This window comes from Oncorhynchus gorbuscha, unplaced genomic scaffold (assembly GCF_021184085.1).
Source record: "Oncorhynchus gorbuscha isolate QuinsamMale2020 ecotype Even-year unplaced genomic scaffold, OgorEven_v1.0 Un_scaffold_2280, whole genome shotgun sequence".
NCBI lineage: Eukaryota > Metazoa > Chordata > Actinopteri > Salmoniformes > Salmonidae > Oncorhynchus > Oncorhynchus gorbuscha.
In genome coordinates, this window is record NW_025746835.1 from 1 (window position 1) to 21719 (window position 21719).

General features: G+C 47.8%; 1 pseudogene; it reads right to left on the bottom strand.

Annotated features, from left to right (window-relative positions):
• Positions 1-1583: 1583 nt before the first annotated feature.
• Positions 1584-21719, bottom strand: part of LOC124025545 — a 53386-nt pseudogene continuing 33250 nt past the window's right edge.

Sequence of the window (21719 nt, forward strand, 5' to 3'; positions counted from 1 at the left end):
TGTTCCTCACCAGTCTGACTCTGTGACCAGGTGTGTGTGTTCCTCACCAGTCTGACTCTGTGACCAGGTGTGTGTGTGTTCCTCACCAGTCTGACTCTGTGACCAGGTGTGTGTGTTCCTCACCAGTCTGACTCTGTGACCAGGTGACCTCACCAGTCTGACTCTGTGACCAGGTGTCCTCACCAGTCTGACTCTGTGACCAGGTGTGTGTGTTCCTCACCAGTCTGACTCTGTGACCAGGTGTCCTCACCAGTCTGACTCTGTGACCAGGTGTGTGTGTTCCTCACCAGTCTGACTCTGTGACCAGGTGTGTGTGTTCCTCACCAGTCTGACTCTGTGACCAGGTGTGTGTGTTCCTCACCAGTCTGACTCTGTGACCAGGTGTCCTCACCAGTCTGACTCTGTGACCAGGTGTGTGTGTTCCTCACCAGTCTGACTCTGTGACCAGGTGTCCTCACCAGTCTGACTCTGTGACCAGGTGTCCTCACCAGTCTGACTCTGTGACCAGGTGTCCTCACCAGTCTGACTCTGTGACCAGGTGTCCTCACCAGTCTGACTCTGTGACCAGGTGTGTGTTCCTCACCAGTCTGACTCTGTGACCAGGTGTCCACCAGTCTGACCTGTGACCAGGTGTCTGACTCTGTGACCAGGTGTGTGTGTCTGACTCTGTGACCAGGTGTCCAGTCTGACTGACTGTCTGTGACCAGGTGTGTGTGTTCCTCACCAGTCTGACTCTGTGACCAGGTGTGTGTGTTCCTCACCAGTCTGACTCTGTGACCAGGTGTCCTCACCAGTCTGACTCTGTGACCAGGTGTGCTCACCAGTCTGACTCTGTGACCAGGTGTCCTCACCAGTCTGACTCTGTGACCAGTCTGTGTGTGTTCCTCCAGTCTGACTCTGTGACCAGGTCTGACTCACCAGTCTGACTCTGTGACCAGGTGTGTGTGTTCTCACCAGTCTGACTCTGTGACCAGGTGTCCCAGTCTGACTGTGACCAGGTGTCCTCACCAGTCTGACTGTCTCTGTGACCAGGTGTCCTGACTCTGTGACCAGGTGTTCCTCACCAGTCTGACTCTGTGACCAGGTGTGTGTGTTCCTCACCAGTCTGACTCTGTGACCAGGTGTCCTCTCACCAGTCTGACTCTGTGACCAGGTGTGTGTGTTCCTCACCAGTCTGACTCTGTGACCAGGTGTCCTCACCAGTCTGACTCTGTGACCAGGTGTCCTCACCAGTCTGACTCTGTGACCAGGTGTGTGTGTTCCTCACCAGTCTGACTCTGTGACCAGGTGTCCTCACCAGTCTGACTCTGTGACCAGTGACCAGGTGTGTGTGTTCCTCACCAGTCTGACTCTGTGTCCAGGTGTGTGTTCCTCACCAGTCTGACTCTGTGACCAGGTGTCCTCACCAGTCTGACTCTGTGACCAGGTGTGTGTGTTCCTCAGTCTGACAGTCTGACTCTGTGACCAGGTGTCCTCACCAGTCTGACTCTGTGACCAGGTGTGTGTGTTCCCAGTCTGACTCAGTCTGACTCTGTGACCAGGTGTCCTTCCTCAGGTCTGACTGTGTGTGTGTTCCTCACCAGTCTGACTCTGTGACCAGGTGTGTGTGTTCCTCACCAGTCTGACTCTGTGTCCAGGTGTAGTGGTGATGTCCCAGGTACATTCCTTCCTACTGGGATATTTATCAGGCCAGTTGGGGCTGTTCATGGTCCCGGTGGGGCTGTGGACCTTATGCTTACACTCAGCTACACACACACACACACACACACACACACACACACACACACACACACACACACACACACACACACACACACACACACACACACACACACACACACACACACACACACACACACACACACACACACACACACACACACACACATGTGCAGCCAACCAGGCACACACAAACACGTAAGCACACACACACAGACAGGAAGCAGGGGGTCAGGGACGGAGAGGAAGAGGAAATGAAGCAGCAGGAAGGGGAGATGGAGGAGAGACGGAGGAGAGAGGAAGGAGAGACGGAGGAGAGAGGGTGGAGAGAGGGAGGAGAGAGGGTGGAGAGAGGGAGGAGAGACGGAGGAGAGAGGGAGGAGAGACGGAGGAGAGAGGGAGGAGAGAGGGAGGAGAGACGGAGGAGAGAGGGAGGAGAGACGGAGGAGAGAGGGAGGAGAGAGGGAGGAGAGACGGAGGAGAGAGGGAGGAGAGAGGGAGGAGAGACGGAGGAGAGACGGAGGACAGACGGAGGAAAGAGGGAGGAGATAGGGAGGAGGAGAGACGGAGGAGAGAGGGAGGAGAGAGGGAGGAGAGACGGAGGAGAGACGGAGGACAGAGGGAGGAGAGAGGGAGGAGAGACGGAGGAGAGAGGGTGGAGAGAGGGAGGAGAGACGGAGGAGAGAGGGAGGAGAGACGGAGGAGAGAGGGAGGAGAGAGGGAGGAGAGACGGAGGAGAGAGGGAGGAGAGAGGGAGGAGAGACGGAGGAGAGAGGGAGGAGAGAGGGAGGAGAGAGGGAGGAGAGACGGAGGAGAGAGGGAGGAGAGAGGGAGGAGAGACGGAGGAGAGAGGGTGGAGAGAGGGAGGAGAGACGGAGGAGAGAGGGAGGAGAGACAGAGGAGAGAGGGAGGAGAGAGGGAGGAGAGAGGGAGGAGAGAGGGAGGAGAGACGGAGGAGAGACGGAGGACAGACGGAGGAGAGAGGGACAGGGAGGAGAGAGGGAGGAGAGAGGGAGGAGAGAGGGAGGAGAGACGGAGGAGAGACGGAGGAGAGACGGAGGAGAGAGGGACAGGGAGGAGAGACGGAGGAGAGAGGGAGGAGAGAGGGAGGAGAGACGGAGGAGAGAGGGAGGAGAGACAGAGGAGAGACGGAGGAGAGAGGGAGGAGAGGACAGATTGGTTAGGTTTTCACATGGTAGTGGGTCACTGTGAGGGAGGGAGGGTGTGTGTGTGTGTGTGTGTGTGTGTGTGTGTGTGTGTGTGTGTGTGTGTGTGTGTGTGTGTGTGTGTGTGTGTGTGTGTGTGTGTGTGTGTGTGTGTGTGTGTGTGTTTGACAAAGTTGATCCAGTAACCTCAAGAGAAGCACATCTATATTTCAATTCACACACACTACTACACACACACACACACACAAAAACACTCAGTCACAAACACACACACTTTGAAGCCTTGGGGCCACCAGATGTTGAAACCAGAGTCTGTTTATGAAAAACAGAGGGACTGAGCTGTGTGTGTGTGTGTGTGTGTGTGTGTGTGTGTGTGTGTGTGTGTGTGTGTGTGTGTGTGTGTGTGTGTGTGTGTGTGTGTGTGTGTGTGTGTGTGTGTGTGTGTGTGTGTGTGTGTGTGTGTGTGTGTGACCTACCTTCTTTACAGTCATGTTTGTTCTCATGTAGTGTGAATCCGTGTCGACACTGGCATACGTACGATCCCACCGTGTTTATACAGTCATGTTGGCAGCCACCATTATCCTTACTGCATTCATCCTTATCTGAAGGGAGAGGGAGGGAGGGAGGGAGGAGAGAGGGAGGGAGGGAGGGAGGGAAGAGGGAGAGACAGAGACAGAGAGAGAGAGAGGGAGGTGAGGGAGAGAGACAGAGAGAGAGAAAGAGAAGAAGAGTGAGTCTGTTAGTCTCCTAGGGATATCTGATAGTCTCCTAGGGATATCTGTTAGTTTCCTAGGGATATCTGCCAGTCTCCTCGGGATATCTGTTAGTTTCCTAGGGATATCTGCCAGTCTCCTAGGGATATCTGTTAGTTTCCTAGGGATATCTGCCAGTCTCCTCTGGATATCTGCCAGTCTCCTCGGGATATCTGTCAGTCTCCTAGAGATATCTGTTAGTCTCCTAGGGATATCTGATAGTCTCCTAGGGATATCTGTTAGTTTCCTAGGGATATCTGCCAGTCTCCTCGGGATATCTGTCAGTCTCCTAGAGATATCTGTTAGTCTCCTAAGGGTATCTGTCATTCTCCTAGGGATATCTGTTAGTCTCCTAAGGGTATCTGTCATTCTCCTAGGGATATCTGTTATTCTCCTAGGGATATCTGTTAGTTTCCTAGGGATATCTGTTATTCTCCTAGGGATATATGTTATTCTCCTAGGGATATATGTTATTCTCCTAGGGATATATGTTATTCTCCTAGGGATATCTGTCAGTCTCCTAGGGATATCTGTTAGTTTCCTAGGGATATCTGTTATTCTCCTAGGGATATATGTTATTCTCCTAGGGATATCTGTTATTCTCCTGGGGATATCTGTTAGTTTCCTAGGGATATCTGTTATTCTCCTAGGGATATATGTTATTCTCCTAGGGATATCTGTTAGTTTCCTAGGGATATCTGTTATTCTCCTAGGGATATCTGTTATTCTCCTAGGGATATCTGTTAGTCTCCTAGGGATATCTGCCAGTCTCCTAGGGATATCTGTTAGTTTCCTAGGGATATCTGCCAGTCTCCTAGGGATATCTGTCAGTCTCCTAGGGATATCTGTCAGTCTCCTGGGGATATCTGTCAGTCTCCTGGGGATACCTGTCAGTCTCCTAGGGATATCTGTTAGTCTCCTAGGGATATCTGTTAGTCTCCTAGGGATATCTGTTAGTCTCCTAGGGAGACTAGGGAGTTCGTAGGCCAGTTGCTTGAGGGAGGCCCCTCCCTAAGAGGTATCCCTAGGAGACTGGCAGATATCCCTAGGAAACTAACAGATATCCCTAGGAGACTGACAGAAATCCCTAGGAGACTGGCAGATATCCCCATATAACAAAATATATATTTATTTGCATATACATACAGTGGGGAGAACAAGTATTTGATACACTGACGATTTTGCAGGTTTTCCTACTTACAAAGCATGTAGAGGTCTGTATTTTTTTATCATAGGTACACTTCAACTGCAAGAGACGGAATCTAAAACAAAAATCCAGAAAATCCCAGTGTATGATTTTTAAGTAATTCATTTGCATTTTATTGCAGGACATAAGTATTTTGTACATCAGAAAAGCAAAACTTAATATTTGGTACAGAAACCTTTGTTTGCAATTACAGAGATCGTACGTTTCCTGTAGTTCTTGACCAGGTTTGCACACACTGCAGCAGGGATTTTGGCCCACTCCTCCATACAGACCAGATCCTTCAGGTTTCGAGGCTGTCTCTGGGCAATACAGACTTTCAGCTCCCTCCAAAGATGTTCCATTGGGTTCAGGTCTGTAGACTGGCTAGGACACTCCAGGACCTTGAGATACTTCTTACGGAGCCACTCCTTAGTTGCCCTGGCTGTGTGTTTCGGGTCATTGTCATGCTGGAAGACCCAGCCACAACCCATCTTCAATGCTCTTACTGAGGGAAGGAGGTTGTTGGCCAAGATGTCGCGATACATGGCCCCATCTATCCTCCCCTCAATACGGTGCAGTCGTCCTGTCCCCTTTGCAGAAAAGCATCCCCAAAGAATAATGTTTCCACCTCCATGCTTCACGGCTCTGGATAAGAGCGTCTGCTAAATGACTTAAATGAGTAATGAATGAGTGTTCTTGGGGTTGTACTCATCGTTCTTCTTCCTCCAGACACGGCGAGTGGAGTTTAGACCAAAAAGCTCTATTTTTGTCTCATCAGACCACATGACCTTCTCCCATTCCTCCTCTGGATCATCCAGATGGTCAATGGCAAACTTCAGACGCGCCTGGACATGCGCTGGCTTGAGCAGGGGGACCTTGCGTGCGCTGTAGGATTTTAATCCATGACGGCGTAGTGTGTTACTAATGGTTTTCTTTGAGACTGTGGTCCAAGCTCTCTTCAGGTCATTGACCAGGTCCTGCCGTGTAGTTCTGGGCTGATCCCTCACCTTCCTCATGATCGTTGATGCCCCACGAGGTGAGATCTTGCATGGAGCCCCAGACCGAAGGTGATTGACCGTCATCTTGAACTTCTTCCATTTTCTAATAATTGCGCCAACAGTTGTTGCCTTCTCACCAAGCTGCTGGCCTATAGTCCTGTAGCCCATCCCAGCCTTGTGCAGGTCTACAATTTTATCCCTGATGTCCTTACACAGCTCTCTGGTCTTGGCCATTGTGGAGAGGTTGGGGTCTGTTGATTGAGTGTGTGGACAGGTGTCTTTTATACAGGTAACGAGTTCAAACAGGTGCAGTTAATACAGGTAATGAGTGGAGAACAGGAGTGCTTCTTAAAGAAAAACTAACAGGTCTATGAGAGCTGGAATTCTTACTGGTTGGTAGGTGATCAAATGCTTATGTCATGCAATAAAATGCAAATTAATTACTTAAAAATCATACAATATGATTCTATGGATTTTTGTTTTAGATTCTGTCTCTCACAGTTGAAGTGTACCTATGATAAAAATGACAGACCTCTACATGCTTTGTAAGTAGGGAAACCTGCACATCGGCAGTGTATCAAATACTTGTTCTCCCCACTGTAGATATTTGCTTAACACTTTTTTTGGTTACTGCATGATTCCAAATGTGTTATTTCATAGTACTGATGTCTTCACTATTATTCTACTGGTCTGATTCAGAGTAGCAGTGTTAGTCTAGGATCAGGTATCGTATTCAGAGAGGTTAACGATGGTCTGGACAGGCTGGTCTGATTCAGAGAGGTTAACCATGGTCTGGACAGGCTGGTCTGATTCAGAGAGGTTAACCATGGTCTGGACAGGCTGGTCTGATTCAGAGAGGTTAACGATGGTCTGGACAGGCTAGTCTGATTCAGAGAGGTTAACCATGGTCTGGAAAGGCTGGTCTGATTCAGAGAGGTTAACGTTGGTCTGGACAGGCTGGTCTGATTCAGAGAGGTTAACCATGGTCTGGACAGGCTGGTCTGATTCAGAGAGATTAACGTTGGTCTGGACAGGCTGGTCTGATTCAGAGAGGTTAACCATGGTCTGGACAGGCTGGTCTGATTCAGAGAGATTAACGTTAGTCTGGACAGGCTGGTCTGATTCAGAGAGATTAACGATGGTCTGGACAGGCTGGTCTGATTCAGAGAGGTTAACCATGGTTTGGACAGGCTGGTCTGATTCAGAGAGATTAACGTTAGTCTGGACAGGCTGGTCTGATTCAGAGAGATTAATGATGGTCTGGACAGGCTGGTCTGATTCAGAGAGATTAATGATGGTCTGGACAGGCTGGTCTGATTCAGAGAGGTTAACATTGGTCTGGACAGGCTGGTCTGATTCAGAGAGGTTAACGATGGTCTGGACTGGCTGGTGTGATTCAGAGAGGTTAACGATGGTCTGGACAGGCTGGTCTGATTCAGAGAGGTTAACGATGGTCTGGACAGGCTGGTCTGATTCAGAGAGGTTAACCATGGTCTGGACAGGCTGGTCTGATTCAGAGAGGTTAACGTTGGTCTGGACAGGCTGGTCTGATTCAGAGAGATTAACGATGGTCTGGACAGGCTGGTCTGATTCAGAGAGGTTAACGTTGGTCTGGACAGGCTGGTGTGATTCAGAGAGGTTAACCATGGTCTGGACAGGCTGGTCTGATTCAGAGAGGTTAACGATGGTCTGGACAGGCTGGTCTGATTCAGAGAGGTTAACGATGGTCTGGACAGGCTGGTCTGATTCAGAGAGGTTAACGTTGTTCTGGACAGGCTGGTCTGATTCAGAGAGGTTAACCATGGTCTGGACAGGATGGTCTGATTCAGAGTAGCAGTGTTAGTCTAGGATCAGGTATCGTATTCAGAGAGGTTAACGATTGTCTGGACAGGCGGTCTGATTCAGAGTGGTTAACCATGGTCTGGACAGGCTGGTCTGATTCAGAGAGGTTAACCATGGTCTGGACAGGCTGGTCTGATTCAGAGAGGTTAACGATGGTCTGGACAGGCTGGTCTGATTCAGAGAGGTTAACGATGGTCTGGACAGGCTGGTCTGATTCAGAGAGGTTAATGATGGTCTGGACAGGCTGGTCTGATTCAGAGTGGTTAACCATGGTCTGGACAGGCTGGTCTGATTCAGAGAGGTTAATGATGGTCTGGACAGGCTGGTCTGATTCAGAGTGGTTAACCATGGTCTGGACAGGCTGGTCTGATTCAGAGAGGTTAACCAAGGTTTGGACAGGCTGGTCTGACTCAGAGTAGCAGTGTTGAAATACGATCATAGTTAAATGTAGTGAGGGGAAGCTGATCCGAGATCCTAAATAATCCCTCCGACTCTGGGACTCTCTGATACAGTCCCTGATCCTAGACCTGCGGTTAGAGCCAACGGAGAGGAGCGGTTGGAAAGTTAATAACGACTCTGGGACTCTCTGATACAGTCCCTGATCCTAGACCTGCGGTTAGAGCCAACGGAGAGGAGCGGTTGGAGAGTTAATAACGACTCTGGGACTCTCTGATACAGTCCCTGATCCTAGACCTGCGGTTAGAGCCAACGGAGAGGAGCGGTTGGAGAGTTAATAACGACTCTGGGACTCTCTGATACAGTCCCTGATCCTAGACCTGCGGTTAGAGCCAACGGAGAGGAGCGGTTGGAGAGTTAATAACGACTCTGGGACTCTCTGATACAGTCCCTGATCCTAGACCTGCGGTTAGAGCCAACGGAGAGGAGCGGTTGGAGAGTTAATAACGACTCTGGGACTCTCTGATACAGTCCCTGATCCTAGACCTGCGGTTAGAGCCAACGGAGAGGAGCGGTTGGAGAGTTAATAACGACTCTGGGACTCTCTGATACAGTCCCTGATCCTAGACCTGCGGTTAGAGCCAACGGAGAGGAGCGGTTGGAGAGTTAATAACGACTCTGGGACTCTCTGATACAGTCCCTGATCCTAGACCTGCGGTTAGAGCCAACGGAGAGGAGCGGTTGGAGAGTTAATAACGACTCTGGGACTCTCTGATACAGTCCCTGATCCTAGACCTGCGGTTAGAGCCAACGGAGAGGAGCGGTTGGAGAGTTAATAACGACTCTGGGACTCTCTGATACAGTCCCTGATCCTAGACCTGCGGTTAGAGCCAACGGAGAGGAGCGGTTGGAGAGTTAATAACGACTCTGGGACTCTCTGATACAGTCCCTGATCCTAGACCTGCGGTTAGAGCCAACTGAGAGGAGCGGTTGGAGAGTTAATAACGACTCTGGGACTCTCTGATACAGTCCCTGATCCTAGACCTGCGGTTAGAGCCAACGGAGAGGAGCGGTTGGAGAGTTAATAACGACTCTGGGACTCTCTGATACAGTCCCTGATCCTAGACCTGCGGTTAGAGCCAACGGAGAGGAGCGGTTGGAGAGTTAATAACGACTCTGGGACTCTCTGATACAGTCCCTGATCCTAGACCTGCGGTTAGAGCCAACGGAGAGGAGCGGTTGGAGAGTTAATAACGACTCTGGGACTCTCTGATACAGTCCCTGATCCTAGACCTGCGGTTAGAGCCAACGGAGAGGAGCGGTTGGAGAGTTAATAACGACTCTGGGACTCTCTGATACAGTCCCTGATCCTAGACCTGCGGTTAGAGCCAACGGAGAGGAGCGGTTGGAGAGTTAATAACGACTCTGGGACTCTCTGATACAGTCCCTGATCCTAGACCTGCGGTTAGAGCCAACGGAGAGGAGCGGTTGGAGAGTTAATAACGACTCTGGGACTCTCTGATACAGTCCCTGATCCTAGACCTGCGGTTAGAGCCAACGGAGAGGAGCGGTTGGAGAGTTAATAACGACTCTGGGACTCTCTGATACAGTCCCTGATCCTAGACCTGCGGTTAGAGCCAACGGAGAGGAGCGGTTGGAGAGTTAATAACGACTCTGGGACTCTCTGATACAGTCCCTGATCCTAGACCTGCGGTTAGAGCCAACTGAGAGGAGCGGTTGGAGAGTTAATAACGACTCTGGGACTCTCTGATACAGTCCCTGATCCTAGACCTGCGGTTAGAGCCAACGGAGAGGAGCGGTTGGAGAGTTAATAACGACTCTGGGACTCTCTGATACAGTCCCTGATCCTAGACCTGCGGTTAGAGCCAACGGAGAGGAGCGGTTGGAGAGTTAATAACGACTCTGGGACTCTCTGATACAGTCCCTGATCCTAGACCTGCGGTTAGAGCCAACGGAGAGGAGCGGTTGGAGAGTTAATAACGACTCTGGGACTCTCTGATACAGTCCCTGATCCTAGACCTGCGGTTAGAGCCAACGGAGAGGAGCGGTTGGAGAGTTAATAACGACTCTGGGACTCTCTGATACAGTCCCTGATCCTAGACCTGCGGTTAGAGCCAACGGAGAGGAGCGGTTGGAGAGTTAATAACGACTCTGGGACTCTCTGATACAGTCCCTGATCCTAGACCTGCGGTTAGAGCCAACGGAGAGGAGCGGTTGGAGAGTTAATAACGACTCTGGGACTCTCTGATACAGTCCCTGATCCTAGACCTGCGGTTAGAGCCAACGGAGAGGAGCGGTTGGAGAGTTAATAACGACTCTGGGACTCTCTGATACAGTCCCTGATCCTAGACCTGCGGTTAGAGCCAACGGAGAGGAGCGGTTGGAGAGTTAATAACGACTCTGGGACTCTCTGATACAGTCCCTGATCCTAGACCTGCGGTTAGAGCCAACGGAGAGGAGCGGTTGGAGAGTTAATAACGACTCTGGGACTCTCTGATACAGTCCCTGATCCTAGACCTGCGGTTAGAGCCAACGGAGAGGAGCGGTTGGAGAGTTAATAACGACTCTGGGACTCTCTGATACAGTCCCTGATCCTAGACCTGCGGTTAGAGCCAACGGAGAGGAGCGGTTGGAGAGTTAATAACGACTCTGGGACTCTCTGATACAGTCCCTGATCCTAGACCTGCGGTTAGAGCCAACGGAGAGGAGCGGTTGGAGAGTTAATAACGACTCTGGGACTCTCTGATACAGTCCCTGATCCTAGACCTGCGGTTAGAGCCAACGGAGAGGAGCGGTTCTCTCTACCAGACAGAGAGGTTGTTCTGACAGGGAACCGCACATTCCCCGGGGAAGAGAATGGATGTGACACCATCCCACACCCCTCATCCATTCCCCTCTTCTGCTCACATGTTAGAACCTGAACCAACCAATCAGAGAGGGGCCTGATGGTCACATGTTAGAACCTGAACCAACCAATCAGAGAGGGGCCTGATGGTCACATGTTAGACCCAATCAGACGGCCTGATTGCGACGTCATGTTAGACCTGAGCCAATCAGAGGAAGTCCTGATTGTGACGTCATGACCAGGTCATGGGGTTACCTCTGACCCTGCCTGAGGTCGCCGGCGCATTGTCATGGTTACGGGTCGAGGTCGCTGGCGTCGCGACACGACTCAAACACAAACATGCGTTCGTGACACAACGCAGGCCTGTCTGAGGGGGGAGAACAGGACAGAACAGGGACAGGAGTGGGTATGGGGTACATACACACAGAGAGAGAGAGAGACAGAGAGAGAGAGACAAAGAGAGAGAGAGAGAGAGAGAGAGAGAGAGAGAGAGAGAGAGAGAGAGAGAGAGAGAGAGAGAGAGAGAGAGAGAGAGAGAGAGAGAGAGATATGGAGAGACAGAGAGAGAGAGGAGAGAGAGAGAGAGATAGGGAGAGACAGAGAGAGAGAGGTCTCACCAGAGAAGAAGTGAGCCTTGAAGCCCTTCTTGGACACGGTGTTGTCAGCCTTGAACTCTATTCTCATGTTGTTGTACTGAGATGTGATGACCTCGGAACCTCCGTACCGCAGTATTTTCCGTGCAGCTTACTGTCTGACGACAGGCCGCTACGCACCTCCACAAAGTCATACTTACACACCTGAAACACACACACACACACACACAATTATGCACACGGTCATTTACACACATACACACAAACACTAAACACACGTTCCACACTCACCTCGTTGCCCTCCAGCTCGAAGGATTCAAACTGCATTGATATTCTGTACTGGGTTGGAGCAACTACCTGCCACACACAGTTCTTATTAGGGGGGTACTCCTTGGGCCAGCCGGGAGTAGAGATGGTTCCGTTCAGCTTAGACAGAAGACCTCCACACGCAGCTGAACACGGGGAGGGAGGGAGGGAGGGAGGGAGGGAGAGTTAGGAGAGAGAATACACACATGTCCCCGCAAGGTTAGTTATACAAGAGTATGTGTGTGTGTGTGTGTGTGTGTGTGTGTGTGTGTGTGTGTGTGTGTGTGTGTGTGTGTGTGTGTGTGTGTGTGTGTGTGTGTGTGTGTGTGTGTGTGTGTGTGTGTGTGTGTGTGTGTGTGTGTGTGTTGTGTGTGTGTGTGTGTGTGTGTCTAAAGCTGTTTTTTCCTGTTGATTGTCAATGTTTGTTCTAGACATATCCGCCACACACACACACACACACACACACACACACACACACACACACACACACACACACACACACACACACACACACACACACACACACACACACACACACACACACACACACACACTTACTTTGTCTGGAATCTGGCTTCCCTACTAACTAAAACTACACACTGGTCCTGTCTGAATCTGGCTTCCCTACTACTAACTACACCCTGGTCCTGTCTGAATCTGGCTTCCCTACTAACTAAAACTACACACTGGTCCTGTCTGAATCTGGCTTCCATACTACTAACTAAAACTACACACCGGTCCTGTCTGAATCTGGCTTCCCTACTGACTAAAACTACACACTGGTCCTGTCTGAATCTGGCTTCCCTACTACTAACTAAAACTACACACTGGTCCTGTCTGAATCTGGCTTCCCTACTAACTAAAACTACACACTGGTCCTGTCTGAATCTGGCTTCCATACTACTAACTAAAACTACACACTGGTCCTGTCTGAATCTGGCTTCCTACTACTAACTAAAACTACACACTGGTCCTGTCTGAATCTGGCTTCCCTACTAACTAAAACTACACATGGGTCCTGTCTGAATCTGGCTTCCCTACTACTAACTACACACTGGTCCTGTCTGAATCTGGCTTCCCTACTACTAACTACACAGTGGTCCTGTCTGAATCTGGCTTCCCTACTACTAACTACACACTGGTCCTGTCTGAATCTGGCTTCCCTACTACTAACTAAAACTACACACTGGTCCTGTCTGAATCTGGCTTCCCTACTAACTAAAACTACACACTGTTCCTGTCTGAATCTGGCTTCCCTACTACTAACTACACACTGGTCCTGTCTGAATCTGGCTTCCTACTACTAACTAAAACTACACGCTGGTCCTGTCTGAATCTGGCTTCCCTACTAACTAAAACTACACCCTGGTCCTGTCTGAATCTGGCTTCCCTGCTAACTAAGACTACACACGGGTCCTGTCTGAATCTGGCTTCCCTGCACTGTAGTAAAACTACACCCTGGTCCTGTCTGAATCTGGCTTCCCTGCTAACTAAGACTACACACGGGTCCTGTCTGAATCTGGCTTCCCTGCTCTGTAGTAAAACTACACACGGGTCCTGTCTGAATCTGTCTTCCCTACTACTAACAACACACTGGTCCTGTCTGAATCTGGCTTCCCTACTAACTAAAACTACACACTGGTCCTGTCTGAATCTGACTTCCCTACTACTAACTACACACTGGTCCTGTCTGAATCTGGCTTCCCTACTACTAACTACACACTGGTCCTGTCTGAATCTGGCTTCCCTACTACTAACTAAAGCTACACACTGGTCCTGTCTGAATCTGGCTTCCCTACTACTAACTACACACTGGTCCTGTCTGAATCTGGCTTCCCTACTACTAACTAAAACTACACGCTGGTCCTGTCTGAATCTGGCTTCCCTACTAACTAAAACTACACCCTGGTCCTGTCTGAATCTGGCTTCCCTGCTAACTAAGACTACACACGGGTCCTGTCTGAATCTGGCTTCCCTGCACTGTAGTAAAACTACACACTGGTCCTGTCTGAATCTGGCTTCCCTACTAACTAAAACTACACCCTGGTCCTGTCTGAATCTCGCTTCCCTACTACTGACTAAAACTACACACATAAAGGTCCTGGATGGCAGGAAGCTTGGCCCCAGTGATGTACTGGGCCGTACACACTACCCTCTGTAGTGCTTTGCGGTCGGAGACCGGGTAGTTGTTGTACCAGGCGGTGATGCCTTGTCTTGAATTTGGAGTGATCCCTCTGTTCACACACACACACACACACACACACACACACACACACACACACACACACACACACACACACACACACACACACACACACACACACACACACACACACACACACACTGACCTTCGCAGCTCTTTTTGTCCAGGGCCAGCTCGTACCCGGGGTCGCAGGCACACTTGAAGCTGCCCAGCGTATTGACACACCTCTGTTCACAGCCTCCGTTATCTGGCTTAGAACACTCATCCTCCTCTGGAACACACACACACACACACATTAATACACACACATCAATACACACATTAACACACCCACACACACACATTAACACACACACACATTAATACACACACATAAATACACACATTAACACACACACACACACACATTAATACACACACATCAATACACACATTAACACACACACACACAGACACACACACATTAATACACACACACATACATACACACATTAACACACACACACACACACACACACACACACACACACACACACACACACACACACACACACACACACACACACACACACACACACACACACACACACACACACACACACACACATTAGCACACACACACACACACACACATTAGTACACACACACACACACACACACAGACCCCTACATAAAGACACACTAATTAACACACAGACCCCTACATAAAGACACACTAATTAACACACAGACCCTACATAAAGACACACTAATTAACACACAGACCCTACATAAAGACACACTAATTAACACACACAGACCCCTACATAAAGACACACTAATTACCACAGACAGACCCTACATAAAGACACACTAATTAACACACACAGACCCTACATAAAGACACACTAATTAACACACAGACCCCTACATAAAGACACACTAATTAACACACAGACCCCTACATAAAGACACACTAATTAACACACAGACCCCTACATAAAGACACACTAATTAACACACAGACCCCTACATAAAGACACACTAATTAACACACACAGACCCCTACATAAAGACACACTAATTAACACACAGACCCCTACATAAAGACACTAATTAACACACAGACCCCTACATAAAGACACACTAATTAACACACATACCCCTACATAAAGACACACTAATTAACACACAGACCCCTACATAAAGACACACTAATTAACACACACAGACCCCTACATAAAGACACACTAATTAACACACAGACCCCTACATAAAGACACACTAATTAACACACAGACCCTACATAAAGACACACTAATTAACACACACAGACCCCTACATAAAGACACACTAATTAACACACAGACCCCTACATAAAGACACACTAATTAACACACACAGACCCCTACATAAAACACACTAATTAACACACAGACACTCAGACCCCTCCCTCTCTCTCTGATGCTCCACTCAGACCCCTCCTCTCTCTAATGCTCCACTCAGACCCCTCCCTCTCTCTCTAATGCTCCTCAGACCCCTCCCTCTCTCTCTGATGCTCCACTCAGACCCCCTCTCTCTCTGATGCTCCACTCAGACCCCTCCCTCTCTCTCTAATGCTCCTCAGACCCCTCCCTCTCTCTCTAATACTCCACTCAGACCCCTCCCTCTCTCTCTGATGCTCCACTCAGACCCCTCCCTCTCTCTCTGATGCTCCACTCAGACCCCTCCCTCTCTCTCTAATGCTCCTCAGACCCCTCCCTCTCTCTCTAATGCTCCACTCAGACCCCTCCCTCTCTCTCTGATGCTCCACTCTGACCCCTCCCTCTCTCTCTAATGCTCCACTCTGACCCCTCCCTCTCTCTCTGATGCTCCACTCTGACCCCTCCCTCTCTCTCTAATGCTCCTCAGACCCCTCCCTCTCTCTCTGATGCTCCTCAGACACCTCCCCTCTCTCTGATGCTCCACTCTGACCCCTCCCTCTCTCTCTAATGCTCCACTCTGACCCCCTCCCTCTCTCTCTAATGCTCCACTCTGACCCCTCCCTCTCTCTCTAATGCTCCACTCTGACCCTCCCTCTCTCTCTAATGCTCCTCAGACCCCTCCCTCTCTCTCTGATGCTCCACTCAGACCCTCCCTCTCTCTCTGATGCTCCACTAAGACCCCTCCCTCTCTCTCTAATGCTCCTCAGACCCCTCCCTCTCTCTCTGATGCTCCACTCAGACCCCTCCCTCTCTCTCTAATGCTCCTCAGACCCCTCCCTCTCTCTCTAATGCTCCACTCTGACCCCTCCCTCTCTCTCTGACCCCTCCCTCTCTCTCTAATGCTCCTCAGACCCCTCCCTCTCTCTCTAATGCTCCACTCTGACCCCTCCCTCTCTCTCTGATGCTCCACTCAGACCCTCCCTCTCTCTCTGATGCTCCACTCAGACCCCTCCCTCTCTCTCTAATGCTCCTCAGACCCCTCCCTCTCTCTCTGATGCTCCACTCAGACCCTCCCTCTCTCTCTGACCCCTCCCTCTCTCTCTGATGCTCCTCAGACCCCTCCCTCTCTCTCTGATGCTCCACACAGACCCCTCCCTCTCTCTCTGATGTCATGTCCACTCAGACCCCTCCCCTCTCTCTCTAATGCTCCTCAGACCCCTCCCTCTCTCTCTGATGCTCCACTCAGACCCCTCCCTCTCTCTCTGATGCTCCACTCAGACCCCTCCCTCTCTCTGATGCTCCACTCAGACCCTCCCTCTCTCTCTAATGCTCCTCAGACCCCTCCCTCTCTCTCTGATGCTCCACTCAGACCCCTCCCTTTCTCTCTGATGCTCCACTCAGACCCCTCCCTCTCTCTCTGATGCTCCACTCAGACCCCTCCCTCTCTCTAATGCTCCTCAGACCCCTCCCTCTCTCTCTGATGCTCCACTCAGACCCTCCCTCTCTCTGATGCTCCACTCAGACCCCTCCCTCTCTCTCTGATGCTCCACTCTGACCCCTCCCTCTCTCTCTAATGCTCCTCAGACCCTCCCTCTCTCTCTGATGCTCCTCAGACCCCTCCCTCTCTCTCTGATGCTCCACTCAGACCCCTCCCTCTCTCTCTCTGATGCTCCACTCAGACCCTCTCCCTCTCTCTCTGATGCTCCTCAGACCCCTCCTCTCTCTCTCTGATGTCATGTCCACTCAGACCCTCCCTCTCTCTCTAATGCTCCTCAGACCCCTCCCTCTCTCTCTGATGCTCCACTCAGACCCTCCCTCTCTCTCTGATGCTCCACTCAGACCCTCCCTCTCTCTCTGACCCCTCCCTCAGACCTTTGAAGAAGTTGGCAGCGAATCCGGCCTTGTTGACGGTTCCGTCGGAGACGAACTTCATCCAGAGGGTGTGTGAGGTGGAGCGGATGTCTTCTGGTCTGTCGTTTCACCCGCAGAATCGACCAATCAGAGGGCTGGATTCAGCCGGGCCGTTCAATCAAATTCAGCTCACGCACCTCCAGGTAGTCGTAGGCACAGCTGTCATGTCTCTCAATCTAGAAGGAGAAAACACAGACACACACACACACATAAACACACACACACACATAAATACACCAGGTGTAGTAGACCTGACAGTGAAATGCTGAATACAACAGGTGTAGTAGACCTTACAGTGAAATGCTGAATACAACAGGTGTAGTAAACCTTACAGTGAAATGCTGAATACAACAGGTGTAGTAGACCTAACAGTGAATATCTGAATACAACAGGTGTAGTAGACCTCACAGTGAATTGCTGAATACAACAGGTGTAGTAGACCTTACAGTGAAATGCTGAATACAACAGGTGTAGTAGACCTCACAGTGAAATGCTGAGTACAACATTTCACTGTCAATGTGGAGGCTATATACAGGGTATTACGGTACAGAGTCAATGTGGAGGCTATATACAGGGTATTACGGTAAAGAGTCAATGTGGAGGCTATATACAGGGTATTACGGCAGAGTCAATTTGAGGCTATAAATCATAGATTCAGTATTATAGGTTCAATCAGAGTCAATGTGGAGGCTCATAGTACAGGGTATTAGTCAGAGTCAATGTGGAGGCTATATACAGGGTGTTATGGTACAGAGTCAATGTGGAGGCTATATACAGGGGTACTGGTACAGAGTCAATGTGGAGACATATATACAGGGTGTTACGGTACAGAGTCAATGTGGAGGCTATATACAGGGGTACCGGTACAGAGTCAATGTGGGGGCTATTCAGTTCAGTTATACAGGTTTCAGGCTATGTACAGAGTCAATGTCATAGTTTAGGCTATATACAGGGTATTACATAGTACAGAGTCAATGTGGAGGCTATATACAGGGTATTACGGTTTCAGAGTCAATGTGGAGGCTATATACAGGGTGTTACGGTACAGAGTCAATGTGGAGGCTATAAATCACAGGGGGTACTGGTAAATCAGAGTCAATGTGGAGACTATATACAGGGTGTTATGGTACAGAGTCAATGTGGAGGCTATATACAGGGGGTACCGTACAGAGTCAATGTGGAGGCTATATACAGGGTATTACGGTACAGAGTCAATGTGGAGGCTATATACAGGGTGTACCAGTACAGAGTCAATGTGGGGGCTATATACAGGGGTACAGAGTCAATGTGGAGGCTATATACAGGGTATTACGGTTTAAATCAGAGTCAATGTGGAGGCTATATACAGGGTATTACGGTTCAGTCAGAGTCAATGTGGAGGCTATATACAGGGTGTTACGGTACAGAGTCAATGTGGAGGCTTTAAACAGGGGGTACTGGTACAGAGTCAATGTGGAGACTATATACAGGGTGTTACAGTACAGAGTCAATGTGGAGGCTATATACAGGGGGTACCGGTACAGAGTCAATGTGGAGGCTATATACAGGGTATTAGGTACAGAGTCAATGTGGAGGCTATATTTCAGGGTATTACGGACAGAGTCAATGTGGAGGCTATATTCAGTTCAGGGGGTACCGTTTAAATCAGAGTCAATGTGGAGGCTATATTTCAGGGGTACCGATACAGAGTCAATGTGGGAGGCTATATACAGGGGGTACCGGTACAGAGTCAATGTGGAGGCTATATACAGGGTATTACATCATAGTTTCAGAGTCAATGTGGAGGCTATATGCAGGGTATTACGGTACAGAGTCAATGTGGAGGCTATATACAGGGTATTACGGTACAGAGTTAATGTGGAGGCTATATACAGGGGGTATAGTTTCAGTTCTTAGTTTAAATCGTTTCAGAGTCAATGTGGAGGCTATATACAGGGTGTTACGGTACAGAGTCAATGTGGAGACTATATACAGGGTATTACGGTACAGACTCAATGTGGAGGCTATATACAGGGGGTACTGGTACAGAGTCAATGTGGAGACTATAGTAGTTCAGTCAGGGTTACCGGTACAGAGTCAATGTGGAGGCTATATACAGGGTATTACGGTACAGAGTCAATGTGGAGGCTATATACAGGGTATTACGGTACAGAGTCAATGTGGAGGCTATATACAGGGTATTACGGTACAGAGTCAATGTGGAGGCTATATACAGGGTATTACGGTACAGAGTCATGGTTGATTTGCAGAATGTGCAAAGTAGAGATATAAATAATGGGGTGCAAAGGAGCAAAATAAATAAATAAATACAGTTGGGAAAGAGGTAGTTGTTAAATTATAAATTATAGGTGGGCTATGTACAGTCAGTCAGTTAAAGTCATAGTTTATTTCATAGTTTCAGTTCAGTCATAGTTTAAATCATAGATTCAGTTCAGTCATAGTTTCAGTTCAGTCATAGTTTATTTCATAGTTTCAGTTCAGTCAGTAGTTTAAATCATAGATTCAGTTCAGTCATAGTTTATTTCATAGTTTCAGTTCAGTCATAGTTTCAGTTCAGTCATAGTTTCAGTTCAGTCATATTTTAAATCATAGATTCAGTTCAGTCATAGTTTATTTCATAGTTTCAGTTCAGTCATAGTTTCAGTTCAGTCATATTTTAAATCATAGTTTCATTCAGTTCAATCATAGTTTCAGTTCAGTCATAGTTTCAGTTCAGTCATAGTTTTTCAAATCATAGTTTCAGTTCAATCATAGTTTCATTCAGTCATAGTTTCAGTTCAGTCATAGTTTCAGTTCAGTCATAGTTTCAGTTCAGTCATAGTTTCAGTTCAGTCATAGTTTAAATCATAGTTTCAGTTCAGTCAGTTTCAGTTCAGTCATAGTTTAAATCATAGATTCACTTCAATCATAGTTTCAGTTCAGTCAATCATAGATTCAGTTCAATCATAGTTTCAGTTCAGTCATATTTTAAATCACAGATTCAGTTCAGTCATAGTTTCAGTTCAGTCATAGTTTAAATCATAGTTTTAGTTCAGTCATAGTTTCAGTTCAGTCATAGTTTAAATCATAGTTTCAGTTCAGTCATAGTTTCAGTTCAGTCATAGTTTCAGTTCAGTCATAGTTTCAGTCATAGTTTCAGTTCAGTCATAGTTTCAGTCATAGTTTCAGTCATAGTTAAAATCATAGTTTCAGTTCAGTCATAGTTTCAGTTCAGTCATAGTTTCAGTCATAGTTTCAGTTCAGTCATAGATTCAGTTCAGTCATAGTTTCAGTTCAGTCATAGTTTAAATCATAGTTTCAGTCATAGTTTCAGTTCAGTCATAGTTTCAGTCATAGTTTCAGTCATAGTTAAAATCATAGTTTCAGTTCAGTCATAGTTTCAGTTCAGTCATAGTTTCAGTCATAGTTTCAGTTCAGTCATAGTTTCAGTCATAGTTTCAGTCATAGTTAAAATCATAGTTTCAGTTCAGTCATAGTTTCAGTTCAGTCATAGTTTCAGTCATAGTTTAAGTTCAATCATAGTTTCAGTACAGTCAAAGTTTCAGTTCAGTCATAGTTTCAGTTCAGTCATAGTTTCAGTCATAGTTTCAGTCATAGTTAAAATCATAGTTTCAGTTCAGTCATAGTTTCAGTTCAGTCATAGTTTCAGTCTTAGTTTCAGTTCAGTCATAGTTTCAGTTCAGTCATATTTTAAATCATAGATTCAGTTCAATCATAGTTTCAGTTTCAGTCATATTTTAAATCATAGTTTCAGTTCAGTCATAGTTTCAGTTCAGTCATAGTTTAAATCATAGATTCAGTTCAATCATAGATTCAGTTCAGTCATAGTTTCAATCATAGATTCAGTTCAATCATAGTTTCAGTTTCAGTCATATTTTAAATCATAGATTCAGTTCAGTCAATCATAGATTCAGTTCAATCATAGTTTCAGTTCAGTCATATTTTAAATCACAGATTCAGTTCAGTCATATTTTAAATCACAGATTCAGTTCAGTCATAGTTTCAGTTCAGTCATAGTTGATTTGCAGTTCAATGTGCAAAGTAGAGATATAAATAATGGGGTGCAAAGGAGCAAAATAAATAAATAAATACAGTTGGGAAAGAGGTAGTTTCTGTTAAATTATAAATTATAGGTGGGCTATGTACAGTCAGTCAGTTAAAGTCATAGTTTATTTCATAGTTTCAGTTCAGTCATAGTTTAAATCATAGATTCAGTTCAGTCATAGTTTCAGTTCAGTCATAGTTTATTTCATAGTTTCAGTTCAATCATAGTTTCAGTTCAGTCATAGTTTCAGTTCAGTCATAGTTTCAGTTCAGTCATAGTTTAAATCATAGTTTCAGTCATAGTTTCAGTTCAGTCATAAATCATAGATTCAGT